Source organism: Rhinolophus ferrumequinum, chromosome 2 (assembly GCF_004115265.2).
Source record: "Rhinolophus ferrumequinum isolate MPI-CBG mRhiFer1 chromosome 2, mRhiFer1_v1.p, whole genome shotgun sequence".
Lineage (NCBI taxonomy): Eukaryota > Metazoa > Chordata > Mammalia > Chiroptera > Rhinolophidae > Rhinolophus > Rhinolophus ferrumequinum.
Window position 1 is genome coordinate 50755531 of NC_046285.1, and position 13295 is coordinate 50768825.

General features: G+C 37.0%; 1 protein-coding gene across 1 annotated transcript in view; it reads right to left on the minus strand.

The window, feature by feature from the left end:
- UBXN7 (UBX domain protein 7) overlaps positions 1-13295 on the minus strand; it is a 51047-nt gene that overhangs the window by 35623 nt on the left and 2129 nt on the right. The gene's annotated exons all lie outside the window — the stretch shown is intronic.

A 13295-nucleotide genomic window follows, 5' to 3' on the forward strand; every position in this document is an offset into this window, starting at 1 on the left:
TTTTTTGACCCAGTAATATGGGTGGACTTCTAGTCAGAAGAAAACGTATTATTTATTCTACATAAAATAATACATGCATAAACATGTGCATATGCATATCCAGTATAACTTCAGTTAATATAAAAAATTAGAAACAACATAAATGTCCAACAGTAGAGACTGAATTACAGAATCTATCTGATGAAACATTTTGTGGCCATTAAAAAGCATCTCAGATGGGAGTGGGGTTGGGGGTTGGTAAGAAAGGTGAAGGGATTAGGAAGTACAAATTGGTAGTTACAATATAGAACATGAGGTACAGTACAGAGAATATAGTCAATAATGTTGTAAAGACTGTATATGGTGTTAGATGGGTGCTTGATTTAACGGGGGATCACTTCATAAATTATATAAATGCCTAACCACTGTGCTGCACACCTGGAACTAATATAAAATAATACTGAATGTCAACTATAATTTCAAACAATTTAAAAAATTAAAAAAAATATATATTCACATTCATGGGATATGGGGTGCAACATGGGGAATATGCAATGGTGTTGTGGTGGCTGTGTGCAGTGTCAGATGGGTGGTGCACTTGTGGGGGTTGTCACTTTGTGAAGGGTGTAAATGTCTAGTCATTGTATTTTGTATACCTGAAACTAATAAAAATAAATAAAATAAAAAGCATCTCAGGCTTTCCATTTGGGATGATGACTTTCTATCTGAATGAAGTCCCTTATAATCTATTTCAGTGAGGTCTGTTGGTTGTGTGTGGGGGGTGGGCGTGTGTATCCGAAAATGTCTTTATTTTGCTGTCATTCCTAAAAAACAGTTTTATTAGATACATATTCTATTTTAAGGCTGACAGCTATATTCTCTCAGTACATTGAAGACAGCATTCCAATGTCCTCTGGCTTCTGTTGCTGCTGGGAAATCAGATGCCAAAGAAAAATATTTATATACCAATCTGTTGTTGTTTCTCTCTAGTCCCTTTTAAGATCTTGTCTGTCTTTGGTCTTCTGCAGTTTCACTTTCATTTGTCAGGGATGATTTTATTTCTTCTCCTTAGGATTCACTGGACTTCCACCATAAATAAGAACTGTTACCTTTTATCAATTCTGAAAAATTCTCAGCCATTACTATTTAATAATTACCTTACTCCTCCAGTCATGCTTATTTCCTTCTGGAACTCCAATTAGAACTCTTCACCTCTTTTTTATCTGTTCACTGAGCTTTTACTTTCAGTTAATGTTTTTTAACTTAGAAATTCTGTTTTTGGTTTTACCTAATCTGCTTGGTTTTACCTAATCACCCTACATGTTACTCTGTCAATTTGTGTGTTAAACAGTCTCTGCAGGACCTTCCTTACTTCATGCTCATATTTCAATATTAATCAAACTCACTAAGACAAAATATAAACTTTCTGCAGTCTCTATGGGTCATTGTCTTGTTCCTGCTGGCTCTTGCTTACTGTGCCATGGTTTTTGTGTCTCTTGCGATTATTTCACTTAAGATCTTGTGTGCCTTGGAATTTTAATCTGTAGATTTTTGAAGCCTGGGTTGAAGGTACATTCCTCACAAGAGGACATGATCATTTCACAGATTTTGAAAGGCACCTGTGGGCACTACCAAACAGGGACAACCAAACAAGATACATTCCTGACTTGAAGTTTTACAAGACCACATGGGAAGTCTGACCCTGTAAGGACCCTTGTTATAAATTCGCAGTGAAGCTATCTCCCGCTACTCCCCAACGACCAAGGTTGAAACAATAAAGCTCAATTTCATAAAGGGGCAGGGGTCTTCTTTCAGACTCCTCTCCTTAGGAAGGCCACATTTTCAGTCTGAGTATTCCTTACTTTCTTGCCATCTCACTGATACATTCCCAAAGATTTTATTAAATACACATTTTATTCAGGAATTTTTTTCTCAACAGGAGGGTTATCCGTCTCTCTCTAGTTTAGCCCTACTGCCAGAAATGGAAGCGCTGGCTCTACTCTTAATCTCTCTCATGTGTTTCTCTTCTCTACTACTACCTCCAAGGCTTTAAAGCAAGCCCTTTATACTTCTTACAATAGGCCCCTAACTGATCATCAGCCTATCTTCCACCTGGCTGCTGAGGTTATGTTCCAAAATACAAGGCTCATTATATCACACCCCAGTTTAAAATTCTTTAATGACTCTGACACTACAAAGTCCTTATGATCTGGAAAGTCCTTTGTGATCAGGCCTCAGCTTATCTCTCCGGCTTTGCCTCTCCTCTTCTCCATCCTACACAATTCAGTATAGTTGTACTGAGTTACACACTTCCAATATCCCTCCTCCCCATTCCTCTCTCTCTTCATCCAGCTCATGCATGCTCAAGAATCACCCTACATGTTACTCTGTCAATTTGTGTGTTAAACAGTCTCTACAGTACCTCCCTACGCCCATCACTCTGACACTCTATAATATACATGGATATACTACTGAGCAGTAAATGTTGGTTTACTTTCTGGTTCCTCTAAAAGAGAAGCTTCCTGAATGCAAGGATTGGTTATTGTCTTGGTATCCCCAACACCTAGCATGTTTGCTTGCATGTGATCAATGTCTGATAAACTGCTCACCAGTTATTACACCAGGGAACAAAGAGCCAGGCTTTAGCCAAAACAACTCATTTACATCCTTTGAATTTTACACGGTGTGCATATACTTATGTTTTAAATTTTACTTATAAAGCAATATGGTTACACTGGAAATTACAAATAGCAAATGGGTACTTAGGATAAATGGACTTAAGATAAAATTTCCAGTGAGAGCATCATCTACAAATTTTAAAAGTGCTACATCTCAAACAATGTAAAGTGAAATCAAATGCTCCAAAAAATTGTCAGGTGACATTAGCTATGGCTTTGTCAGACAGCTGGTACATATACCTATAATGCTACTGAAAAAAACTGAACAACAACAAAAAAAAACTGAACAAACTTCTTTCATGAAACACAAATGGAAAAAAGCATTATTATACAGTATTTTTAATATTAAATCAGTAAAAAACATATTACAAAAAAAGCATCTGATCATTTCACTTGAATCTCTAGAAACTTACATATTTATGTTAGCCAAAAATCTTTTTGGGGAATTAGACAAATATAAAATTGTCTTTTATTTGGGGTTTGCCTTTTACCTGGGTATATATGGTAATTTAAGTTACGTAGGACAGGAATGATTTTTCTTTTAAAAAGGCTTCATATATTATTAAAATTTGAGAAACTTTCTCCAACTCTTCTCTCTCCTTCAACTATAAACATCCCATCAGTCAACCAACAAATCCTACAGCTTCCATCTAATCAATCCTATCCACCCAGTCCTCTACGTCCACTGCTACAGTCTTACATGAGCTATCACATCTTTCCACTCTTGGTCATGTCCCCTTTGATATATCTTCTACACTGGAAAATAATGCAAATTTGGCTGTCTCCCCTGTTCAATAGTTCTGCATTGATGACTGCAAAAGTTTTCATCTCTCTTGAGCTGCATACAAGACTCGGCCATTATTTACCACTCCTGTTTTATATCCCTTTGCTCTCATCTCACGTCTGTCTTAGTCCCTTCGGCCACACAGGTCTATGGTAAGCTAAGCAGATCAGTCGGTGGTACTTTATAATGCCACGCTTTTGCCTGATATGGAAGTGGTATCAGTCAAACCAGTCCCCTTGATTTACTTCATGACACACCAAATACCCACCTTTCTGTTAAGTTTTGGACTTTACCCTTCCCTCCTCACCCTGATGTAGATACAGGAACAGATATACTCATGTCCTTTTCCATGATGGTCTTAATCTCTATCATTATCTCTGCTATTTTATCTATGTTGCAAACTTTAAAAGCTCACTGAACTGGACCAGTTCTAAGTTCTCGATCAACCTGAACCAAAAGTTTTCAAGTTCCAGTGTGTACAAATTTACATTCTCAACTAGAAAACATGCTTTAAAAAAATTAAAATCTCAAAAACGAATGCAACTTTTGAGGGTGTAAAAATAAAAGGGAAACCTCACTAAAATGGAATTGGGAGGCTAGAATGGGGAGCTCTCACAGTACTACTTGTCAATGACAGAAGAATTGTCAATGACAAACCCCAACAGAAGAAATCTTCAACAGAAAAGAATAGATTATAGGCCCCAACAGAAAAAGATGTACATTGCATCTCCTACAAAAATATCGATTACCACAGCAACTCTGGTAATAAGAAACCACCATCTCCTTGAACCATTTAATGCTTTTCTCCAATGGACTTTCATTCAAAACAACCCCTCCCAACTTCCTTTTTCTCCATGAAGTAACTTTCCTTTCCTTTGTTTGCTGGACTTGCCTATTTTGCTATAGCTTGCTTGTCCCAAAATGCAAGTCTTTGCTATTCTCAAATAAACCCATTTTTGCTGATAAAATAACTTTCATTTTTAAGGACAACAAAAGCAAGGAGGAATTCACATATCCCAATAATCAATTTTATGTTAGGTAATTAAATGCAAACTCTTTGGGCAAAAACAGCACACAAATGTGATGAAGAATTTCAAGACTCAGGCACTGCCATATTATTTCTCATAAAACTTGAGGCTTTGTTTCAGTGCTTTCCTAATATTTTTACACCGTGTCTAGTTATAATGTGTTGACTATACTTATTAAATGCAAGCCTAAAAGTTCAGGGTCTATTGTACTCCACTGTTTTAATTTACTTATCTACACAGCAGCTTCTGAAAGTTAAAAGGCTCTTATAGGTAGACGACTCTGGCAGCTTGATCCAGCAGAGAGATGCATGAACTGTTACATTTGCCTCCTAACAAACCCTAAAACTAGCTTCTCAAGGCATGTACTGATTTTTCCTTTCAGAGAATAAACTGGCTGAGTTCATACCACTTTGGCTCTTGTCCCTCTAGATGCTCACATTGCACTAAAGCACCACAAAGAGCAGGCTGATGGGGAGTGAAACTCCCTTCTGCCCTAATAGCAACCAATGCTGGCTGCTTTCACTCCTTTTGATTTGTCCATAAGAAAATTCAACATAAAAATGACCACTGCATACAAATAGTTATTGTCTTCCCTTCCAATACCCTCCAACTATCAGAACTCCAACATCACCGGCATGAGAACCATTTAGAGAATTTGCGTTCTGAAGTAAAATAAAAGATGCTATGAAAACCAGGAACTTGTTAAGCCAACCTTCAGGTAAGCTGGCCTGTCAACAATATAGCCTGCTGTCCCACAAGCCTTTTCCTAACTACCTAAATTTTTTTCACTTTATTATGCTGCCTAACATGCTACCACTTAAGAGACTGAATAAAAAAAAAATCCTTTTTAAAACTATAAACTTATTGACGAGTTAAGGATGTATCAATTATTTCACACTGTGAATTAATTCAATAATATTGCTTCCCCCTAAAACCCAGTAACAATAAATTGAGGGTTGAGATAAGAGACTATGGGAGTTGGTTCAGAAAAAAGGGGATGTATGGAGCCTTAGTATCCCAAGTGCCTTTTGGGAGAGAGGTAAGAAAGGCCTACATGAAGTGCCACATGGCGGGCAGGGAGGAGGTGTGGGGGACAGGTATACTTAGAGCACCAAAGACATGGGTACCCTGGGGATAGACACCAAACCACTGGAATGAAGGTATCAACATTTTTCCTCTGGCCAGCCTTATACTCAGTAATGAAGATAAAACATTCTTCATATTCCCTTCTGTTCCCAAGCTCGGGAGTATAGGATAGACATCAAGAGCCTGGATAGTACTCAGATAATCCTGAGTTTGAATCCTAGTTTTATCATTCACTAGTTGGGTGACTTTGAGCTAGTTAATAATTTCTCTAGCCCTTAGTTTCCTCAGTTATAAAATGGGGATATTACCAACTTTATGAAGTGCTTGTGTGGATTAACAGAATTCACATTAAATAACTTGGCACAAGTCCTTAGTGGCAAATAGCTGGCTATTAAGAAGACTGTCCCAAGTTATATGGTACTCAAGCTATAACCAATAACAAATGAAAAATACTGGTTATACAGCTATGGAGATCCACGTGTTGTCAGATAGTAAACGGGCAGAGTAAGGCATCAGTTTTCTTTCCCTCACTCACTGATGCTATGAACATGTGTTTCACTCATGTTAAACACTCATGGAAAAAAAGGAGTACACTGAAGAAAGCAAAAAAATATTACTCTAGAAAAAAGGTGAATGCTATGAATAAAAAACCAAAATACATGAAAGGGATCTGCTCCAAAATTTGTAACAACTAAATAGCATTCCAGTGTGACTGAGGAGAAGCATCAGGAGCTGATATACGGAGGCAGTAGCAAACCTAATAAAAATACAGGTAAGCATTCCAAAATTTTCAAGGTCCATAGGTCTACTGAACTACAACTTAAAATAGAATTTATTAAAAGAGATTATACAGGGAATGACTTTAAGACACAAAAATAAAGCTACAATAAGTAACTGTGATATTTTGGGGGGCAGAGGGTGTCAACACTGGAGGCCCAGAATTACCATCCTATCTATTACAATCCTCACTTAACCATTGAATGCTAGAATATAAGCAGTGTATCCCGGAGATGGAACTACCGTATCTCTGCTGACAATTACGCAGGATAACTTTCATCATTGGAGCTTATCAGCATAGCGACTTGTAAGAGCTTTCAATAAAAGAGGGGGAAGGGGGGCTCTACCTATAGATTTTTTAAAAAGGAAGCACATGCTAAATCCTGGCAAGATTAAACAAGGTAGTTTTAAAGAGGGGCCCAATAAGCAAAAGTACACCGTTTACTTTCTTAAATAAAGCCAAATTATCTGAGCCATCTGTGCTTGTAAAATCAGTCATTCTTAGTTTACTTAGTGTAACATTTTAGAAACAGAAGATAAGTGAAAGATAATTGAAGATTCCAGTGGCTCTTAGGATTGGGAAGTAGTAGAGACATTCAGTAATGTGTGAGACCATTTTTGGTGTTTCATGACTTACGGGGAGGGGGTACTACTGACATTCAGTGGAGAAAAGCTAGGGGTGCTGTAGTAGGTCGAAAAATCCTCCCTCCCCCAAAGACTGCTCACACCTTCATTATAGACTTCCGGCCTCCAGAACTGTGAGAAAATAAATATGTGTTAAGCCATGCAGTTTGAGGTAATTTGTTAAAGCAGCCACAGGAAACTAATACAAGTGCTAAATCTTCTGCAATGGATGGAACAGTCATACACAACAAACTGTCCTAGCCAAAATGCCAATAACATTCCCACTGAGCTTAACAGGAATATGAGGGAGTGAAGGTTAACTGAGATGACAGAAAAGTAAGGAGGGCTAAATGATACAGGGAGAAGAGTGATAGAGGTTTCACCTCTATACTAAGAGGTAATAACAATTTTTGATGGGTCTGCTGAACAAATTTAAACTTCCATCTTATTATATTCAGAATAAAGAACATATCTTTTTAAAGACAGGGCTAATAAAACAAGTTTGCAGATTTAAACTATTTGTAACCTTTTTTAAATGGGCTTATTTTGAGGTGCCAATATTTGTGGTAGAAGGACTGCTTAGTCTAACTCAGTGTTCTTAGTTTGTTCAGACCACTATAATAAAAATACCATAGGCTGGGTGGTTTAAACAAAACAAACATTTATTTTTCACAGTCCTGGAGACTGGAAGTCCAAGATAAAGACTCCAGCAGATTTGGTGTATGGTACAGACCCGCTTTCTGCTGCACAGACAGCCATTTTTTCACTGTGTCCTAACACGGCATAAGGGACAAGAGAATTCTCTGGGGTCTCTTTTTTAACAACATTAATCCCATTCCTGAGGGCTCTACCGTCATGACCTAACCAACTTCCCAAAGGCCCCCACACCCTGATATCACATTGGGGGTTAGGATTTCAACATGTGAATTTGGGGCAGGGGAAGACACATAAACATTCAATCCATAATCTATGGCCGGAGTCCTGTCTCACCACATGCACCCTTTCGATTTATCCCTTATCTTTTCTTCCTTCCATCTGCTTCAAGCTTGCTAATGGCACCAAATAGCATTATTTAACCCAGCTTGTGGCACACAATTTATCAGTGGCCATTTCCTTGCTGCTGCCTCTTAATTCACTCTCTCTCTCCATTAAATGACAATATAGAAAATAGCCCCAAACCTGTAATGTAGTCCACGTCTCACCACAGCTAGAAGAAAGAATCAAGACTTAAGAGTCCCTTATGCCTGGTCGCTACACTACTTTCAGTGCCAAAGGACAGTCTCTTCACTACTGTCAAGGAACCAAAGTATGGCAGTCACGAGGGAGGGAAGGAGGAAGGGAGGGAAGAAAAGAGAAGGTGGAAGGAAGGGAATGAAAGAGAGAAAGAGGGTGGGGGGTAAGAGGGAGGGGAGAAGGGAAGTGAAGGGAAGGGAGGAAAGGGAAAGGGAAGAAGGAAGGTAGGTCCCTCTACAGATTCCTTCTTGCCCCCAGTGATAGAGCACAGAAATGACAGACACACACAGAGGTTACTTTTTGGTTCCACATTTCCCCCAGAAATGATAACATAAGTAAGCTAGAGAATCCATCAAGGAAATGAAATGGGAGTGGGTGATAGTTGTAAGAAATAAAGTGAAAGTTTAGCCTCCTCATCAGTCTCTCTCTTTCATCTTGGAGTTTCTTAGCATTCAGGAATAGAAAACAAAATAAAATAAAAACCCTTATACACAGAAAAATAAATTTAGTAAGTACGAGAGGAACAAAATGATTACGTTAGGGAAATGAAATGATTGGTTAAACAAAGCTAATTTTTGTTGACTCAACAAAAGGAGCCTATAGTGAGGGAAGCAGTAATGTGGAGGAAAACGCATGGGCCTGGGAGCAGACACCAGACTTCTAGTCCTTGTTCCACCATTACCTGGTCCAGGGCAGACCAGCTATCTATTACTAGCCAGGGACAAGACAGAAATGCCAGTGGAAGCGCTTAGACACTTAATAGCAATTCAATAGAGTAATGCATGTCTGTTGAATCTAATAATGAAAAGTTGGGGCCGAAAGATTTATGGATGGCAAATTATCATATGATAAAATGACCAATATCATTAGTCACTAGGCAAATGCAAATTAGTCACAATACCATATCATTACATACCTATTAAAATTAAAAATACCAATGGGCAACTGGAACTCTCACAAATTGGTGATGGGAATGGAAAATGAAAAACAGTTTGGCAATTTCTTAAAGTTATACACTTATATGATCCTATAATCCCACTCCTACGTATTTATCCAAAGGGAAATAAAACATTCACACACTTGTATGCTAACTTTTTTTAGCAGCTTTATTTATAATCCCCCAAACTAGAAACAACACAATTATTAGCCATTCATTTAATGTATGGATAAACAAACTGTAATATATCCGCACAATGGTATACTATTCCCCGAAAAAAAGGAAGGAACTACTCACTACTCAACAACATGAATGAATTTCAAATGCAGTATGCTAAGTGAAAAAAGTCAGACTCAAAGGCTACACACTGTGATTCCATTTACATCACATTCTGGAAAAAGAAAATCAATAGACAAAAAGATTAGGTTACAGGTGAGGGGAAGGGTTGACTACAAAGGGGCCGGAGGAATTTTTTGAGAATGATAAACTGTCGTGCATCTCAATGTGGTTATATGATTGCATACGCGTCTCAGCTCTCATAGGTATACAACTAAAAAGGGTCGATTTTATTGTATGCAAATTATACCTTAATCTTAAAGATTTGGACTTAGATTTCTATTTATTTTATTTCATTTTTTAAGCAATTAATTTGTTTTGTTTTTTTTTAATGACAGTACTGGTCTGTGAAGATTGGGAATTTTTTTTAAAAAAACGTCCTTTCCTACAAATAAGTTTGAAAAGTACTGACCTAAGACATTTTACTTCTCTGGGCCTTCAATTTCTCATTTAATTAACTCAGAAATGGGTCAAGATGGCTACTAAGATACCTTCTAGCTCTAACCGAAAAAAAACCAAAACAAAATCTACGCGTATTCAGTAATTCCTGGTTCCTGAAGTGCCTTTATATTGGAGGTATTACCACATTCCTGATGTTGGAAGTACTACCACACGCTCCTGGCTTTTCTTCTACATCTTTGGTCTCTCTTTGCAGTCTGTCAGATGTTTGTGTTCCTTCAGCTTTGTGTCCTGGAACCTAGTATTTTCTCACACTACACTCTCCCCTGCAAGATGCCATCTACTTTCATATTTTCAACTGCCATCAATATGACTCCTCAAATGTCACTTCTCCTTCCAGACCCAAATAGTCATTTGCTCATTGAACAGCTCCAACTGGAAGTCCCACAGGCAGCAGCTAACCTAAAACTGAACTAATCATTTTCTCCCCAAACAACTTCTCTACCAAACCTTCACAAACAGCAGCAGTATCTGGATGTCCAAAACAGAAATCCGAAGCTTCATTCTGACTCCTCTGACTTCTACCCATATCTTTCAGAGTCCACTTCTCTGCCACGAACTTATTTCAAGACACCAGTGTCTTTCAAGCGTAATGCAACAGTCTTCTACTGATCTCTGTGCCTACCACACCTCTTCTCCACTACGGCCAAGTGGCTCTTTCTAAAAAATCCAAATCTGATTATGTCACTCCCCTAATTAAAGCTTCACTGATTCCCATTACACTCAGAATAAAGCCAGGTTCCTCACCGTGGTTTAACAAGGTCCTTCCTAATCTGGCACCCACTTAATCTCTTCAATTCCATTTAGTGCATCTTCCACCAGCTAGGCTCTATTCATTTGGATTTATCAATTCCCTAAACCTATTGTCTCTGCTTTCTTGTCTCTGTATGTGTGTTAAGTCCCTGTGTCCTCCAGGCCTTTACAAACATTCCTCCTGCTAGAAACATCTCTCCTTTAGGTTTTAGCTAAGAAATTACTTTTCCTGGGAAGTCTTTCTTGATCTTCCTCTTTTGTGCTCCAAAATAGCTCCTTTCTATTTTCCCATTGTATTACAATACCTGTGTATGTGTCTGTATTCCTGGTAACTTTTAAGCTTTTTGCATAAATACACCTTGTCTTTTTCATTGCAGTATCCCCATGATCTGAACAACGCCTGGCACATAGTAGTTTATCAATAAATACTGAATTTATTGGTAAGATTTCATTCACAACTCAAAAAAAACTACTTCCCTAAATTTCTGTTCCAAAGTCATTATCACCTTTTGAAATAATTCTTTGTTAGAGTTTTCTTTTGATATATCTATAACACTTGCAACAGACTACTTTTCCTGCCAGAGAACTTAAAAATATTTTAATGCTAACCCAAGAGAAATGTATTGTAGAAAAGACTATGAATGGAAATTGGTCACAAAGCCAAATACCACACACACCAGTTTCTAATTTCTGTAACAAATATGCATTCATTCAACAACTTGAGAGAAATATTAAACTAAGGTCTCTTCTACACAACTGAGGTTCTATAATTTCATTAAGTATGTGAATGCCTACTATGCACAAAGCTTTACAATGCTATACTAGCAAACTCCTGTATTCTTCTCAGCCTCTCCTTTCTATTCCCTCACATTGTCTGTCCTTACCTTTTAATTGCCTGTTTATTTTTGCCTATTTTGTATCATCTATCTATCCTTTTTATCAAGAATTATTCTTGTGCCTTTCTCTGGATATGACTCACACTTCTGGACCCAGATCTTTAAAGCTTGAAGGGATCTCCAGGACTTGAAGACTAAGACAGGACATCGGTGACAATTAGAAGAAATACAAGACGATTTTGGAACCACTCAGAAGGTAGGAGTTTGGGCATCCCCCCAACATTCAGAACCGCCCACAGCACTACGAGCTTTACTCATCAGTGTCATCGTTGTCTATTTGACTATGAGCTTCATGATATCTGGAACTATGTTTCTCTTACTGTGTTTTTCCCAGTATTTGTAACAGGCCCAGTACTGAACAGAGCATATTTGGATGTTAATTAAATTGAACTATACTGAGATTAAGTAACCTACACAGTCACTCAAGTCAGTGAATAAAGTGGTCTTCAATTAAATTAAAAAAAAAAAATTATTCTGATTACATCTGTGTATTTTGTGTAGGTGTGGATGGATGACAGCCCAAATGCTGTTAATGGGTAATGCCATGGTTCAAAACATTTTCAAAAATTGTACTTTTAGAATTACCTTCAGATTCAGCAGCACATTCTTTCCTCCTATTTGGGGAATTCATATGACTTTTAAAAGCAGTCAGCAGTCATTCAAAGCCATGTATGATGAATAACCAGGGAGAGCAAACTGAGTAATATTGTAAAATGTAGCAGACTATAACAGGACAGGTTTACTACTTAACTTCAAATAAGTCTAACGACAGAAGTTGTAGAGGTATTAATATATATGTTCTCAATGTGATTACTTCAAACAGCATCATTTTCCTTGGCTACTTGCTTATCAAAGAGTTTGATTATGAAAAAAATGTTTACGATATAATGTTAACTGAAAATTTCAGGATTCTAAATTATGCATGCTATGATCCACAATGTAAAAATAAGAAAAAATATTAAAAATAAAAGTATGTAAACAAGAATTGGAAGATAAAATGTAAAATATTGTTGTGAAAGTGGATTAGTTTTTCCTTTTTTCAAAATTATTTCATATGATATCTTTTTAATAATTTAAAAAATCAAAGTCCTTACCTCATACTCATGTATCATATACACAGTGAGATTTGTTCTAGTTAGTGAGAAATAAGACTTACAACTCTTTCAATTTTCTGTTCTATTTCTAAATGCCACCGAAAAGGTAAGACTTACATTTTTGAAAATGCATTGCTTTTACCAGAATGTTGAGCTTCCAGGTAAGTAAAACCTTTCTGAAATCGGAGCATAAGTGCTTAAATTCAGTTTAATTCACCCAGCAATGAATAATTATCAAATACCCTTTTATCATAAATACAATTTAAAATATATGCAGACAGAACCCCAAAATTTCTTTTTAAGATATGTGAAAAAGACTAATGGGGTCAATCATGTTTCTAAAAGTTAATCGCTATCTTATATAAAAAAAAAATCCCAAAAATTATTAATAGAAATTCATTAAAAACAATCTAAAGTATTTTTTTACATTAAAAACAATCTAAAGTATTTTTTTCTTTTGCAGAATTCCAAATACTTTGTTCTACTGAGGGTCTCCAACTTGACTCAGAAATAGAAAGGCCTGTGTCCAGGAAACAAGCCATGTAGACTAGCAGACAGAAACAGATTTAAAGCAATTAAGTGAGTTACTTCATCTTACCACACTGGGTTTTTCTCTATGTTTAACAAAAAT